This window comes from Capricornis sumatraensis, chromosome 4 (genome assembly GCF_032405125.1).
Source record: "Capricornis sumatraensis isolate serow.1 chromosome 4, serow.2, whole genome shotgun sequence".
Lineage (NCBI taxonomy): Eukaryota > Metazoa > Chordata > Mammalia > Artiodactyla > Bovidae > Capricornis > Capricornis sumatraensis.
Window position 1 is genome coordinate 47,395,742 of NC_091072.1, and position 3,565 is coordinate 47,399,306.

Here is a 3,565-nt window from a genome sequence, read left to right on the forward strand (position 1 = left end):
TCATGATCACATCCTTTGAAATAACATGCTCTCTCAGCACACCTAAGTGTTGGTTTACACATCATTAACTACTTGACAGAGAGGAAAAGGTTGGGAACAGAAGAGAGAAATTTAGAACTAATGTAATGGAGTCACTAATAATTGAATACAAAACCAAAGCTTAACTGAAATTTATAAAGTAAGTCAGTAAGGAAATATGTTTCATTATCTGGACAATTTTAGTGCCACATCTGTGGTACTGAGTGAAATACTTATTAAGATAATTTAAGGAAGGCAGGTTTTGAAAATTTCCTTTAGATATCTTTAATTCAGCAGAAAAAGTGACTATAATTTTTTTCATTGTATAATTGTCAGCAGCATTAAATTCAGAGGTGTGAGTTGTAGATGCCCATGGCACTTAATACTCCTACAATCACAGGGGTGGGAAACACAGATCGATAGCACACAGTGGCTGTAATCAACATGCAGATTAATGAACAGGGCCATATCCACCGGGGAATGCTAGAACAAAGACCAGTTGAACATTTTAATTGCTAAGTTGCTGCTAAATCTCAATTCTTCATCAATCTCCATCCATTATGACCATTGATGCAGAGCAGACATTAAGAGGAAAACAATAACATAATGATTCATAAGTGCTAGAGTGCAAGGAATGGTTAGTTCTGGGAACATCCTGGCTGTGATGATTTCATGGCTCAGCCCCTAAAAGATCTGACACTTTATTTCTAATTTTCATTGTTCCCTGGACCTGACAGGCTTATATTCAATAAGTTGGTTTTAATGGAACTAATAGCACAGCAAAAGGTTAGTTGCACAATCTTTTCCCTGGTTACCTCAACATAGGTTTGAATTGTTCCTTTAACTAAATTCCTTAACTTAGAAAAATCACAGTCAGAGAAATAAAAAATAGAAAAGACTCATGAAATCATCTAGAATATTATCATCTTGTAAGGGCCAGATTTTCTCACAGTATGATCAAGCATCATCTGCAGAGTTAGAGCTAGATGTATTCAGTGGCCATTTTCTTTATTTTCATTAATATTGACGGCTCTGTCCACATCGTGGGGTTTTAAATAAATCTCATACAAGTTCACTGACATGGAATCCACAGAATGTTCTTGACTTGGGAAGAAATTTCCCATCACTACTTCGGAAGGTATAAAAATGGTTTTGTGGGACTTCCCTAGTGGCGCCGTGGATAAGAATCCACCTGCCAATGCAGGGCACACAGGTTCAATTCCTGGTGTGGGAAGATTCCACACGCCACAGAGCAATGAAGCCGGTGTGTCACAAGTACTGAGCCAGTGTGGTGCAACTACTGAAGCCTGGTGCAACTACTGAGCCTGCGTGCCTAGAGCCTGGGCTCCACAGCAAAACAAGTCACCGCAATGAGTCCATGGCTACAAGGAATAGCCCCTGCTCACTGCAACTAGAGAAAGCCTGCACAAAGCAACAAAGACCCAGAGAAGTCAAAGGAAACAAATAAATGAACATACGTTTTTAAACGTTAAAAAAAATGATCACACGGTAGGTGCAGCACTGGGGCTTCCCAGGCGGTGCTGGTGGTTAAGAACCCGCTTGTCAATTCAGGAGACATGCTCTTTTCCGATTATCGATTATCGCGGCGTAGCGAACTATGAGCAGCAGTCTCCCGCGACAACCTCTGCGAGGCAGTGCGGGAAGTCCTGCATGGCAACCAGCGCAACCGCAGAAAGTTTTTGGAGACGGTGGAGCTTCAGATCAGCCTGAAGAACTATGACCCTCAGAAGGACAAACGTTTCTCGGGCACCGTCAGGCTTAAGTCCACTCCCCGCCCCAAGTTCTCCATGTGTGTCTTGGGGGATCAGCAGCATTGTGATGAGGCCAAGGCTGTGGATATCCCACACAGGGACATCAAGACGCTGAAAAAACTCAACAAGAATAAGAAACTGGTCAAGAAGCTGGCCAAGCAATATGATGCCTTTTTGGCTTCAGAGTCTCTAATCAAGCAGATCCCCTGAATCCTGGACCCAGGCCTGAAACAAGGCTGGCAAGTTCCCTTCCTTGCTGACCTACAATGAGAACATGGTGGCCAAAGTTATGAAGTGAAGTCCACGATCAAGTCCCAGATGAAGAAGGTGCTGTGTCTGGCAGTGGCTGTTGGCCACTTGAAGATGACAGATGATGAGCTTGTGTACAACATCCACTTAGCTGTCAACTTCCTGGTATCATTGCTCAAGAAAAATTGGCAGAACATCAGGGCCTTGTACATTAAAAGCACCATGGGCAAGCCCCAGCGTCTGTACTAAGGCACAGCTTAATAAACTATACTAAACCATAAAAAAAAAAAAAAAATTCAGGAGACATAAGAGACATGGTTTCGATCCCTGGGTTAGGAAGATCTCCTGGAGGAGAGCATGGCAACCCACTCCAGTGTTCTTGCCCGGAGAATCCCTTGGACAGAGGAGCCTGGCTGGCTACAGTTCATGGGATTGCAAAGAATCAGACATGACTGAAGTGACTTAGCACACACATATGCACAGCACTGTATTGGAGAATTTACATGGGCTCCTCTAATCCACACAACTTTTTGACATAAAATAACATTGTCCTTTATTTTATAAGCAAAACAACTAAAGCTGGTGACATTCCCAAGTCACACCGCCCAGGAGCAGCGAAGCTAGGCTGCAAACACAGATCCTTCTGACTCTGAAGTTTTGCCATTTCCTCTACAATCTTGCTAGGTCCTAGACTCTAAGTCTGGGTTGACTTCTCCTGAGCGCTCTTATTAATCAATGAATATACAAACCTTTAGTATTCTTACAGAATATACACATTCAAAGTATCAACCTCCTGGCTCTCAGGTGATGTTAGATGCAGGAACCTTTCAATCCCACGCAGCTCTCTCTTCAACCTTGTTTCAGTTTCAGCTCAGTTCAGTTCAGTTGCTCAGTCGTGTCCAACCCTTTGTAACCCCATGGACTGCAGCACACCAGGCTTCCCTGTCCATCACCAACCTTCAGAGTTTACTCAAACTCAAGTCCATCAAGTCAGTGATGCCATCCAACCATCTCATCCTCTGTCGTCCCCTTCTCCTCCTGCCTTCAATCTTTCCCAGCATCAGGGTCTTATCCAATGAGTCAGTTCTTTGCATTAGGTGGCCAAAGTATTGAGTTTCAGCTTCAGCATCAGTCTTCTCAATGAATATTCAGGACTCATTTCCTTTAGGATCAATTGGTTTTATCTCCTTGCTGTCCAAGGGACTCGCAAGAGTCTTCTTCAACATGACAGTTCAAAGCATCAATTCTTTGGCACTCAGCTTTCTTTATGGTCCAACTCTAACGTCCAGTTTTCATATCCATACATGACCACTGGAAAAACCATAGCTCTGACTAGATGACCTTTGTTTCGGTTTACATCCCCTGAAAATCTGTTCCTTTATTGGATGGACTTCTCAACAAGTCACTATAGTTGCATGGCCTCAGTTGAATGGACTCTGCTTAGGAAGAGTATGTCATTAAATCGGAATTCACGCAAATTATATCTTAATTTATATGTTTTCTCTTTTACAAAGTCCTTCCTATAA

The 3,565-nt window shown here is 42.7% G+C and overlaps 1 pseudogene; it reads left to right on the top strand.

Annotated features, from left to right (window-relative positions):
• Positions 1-1,640: 1,640 nt before the first annotated feature.
• On the top strand, positions 1,641-2,288 carry LOC138079174 (large ribosomal subunit protein uL1 pseudogene; annotated as a pseudogene).
• Positions 2,289-3,565: the final 1,277 nt, after the last annotated feature.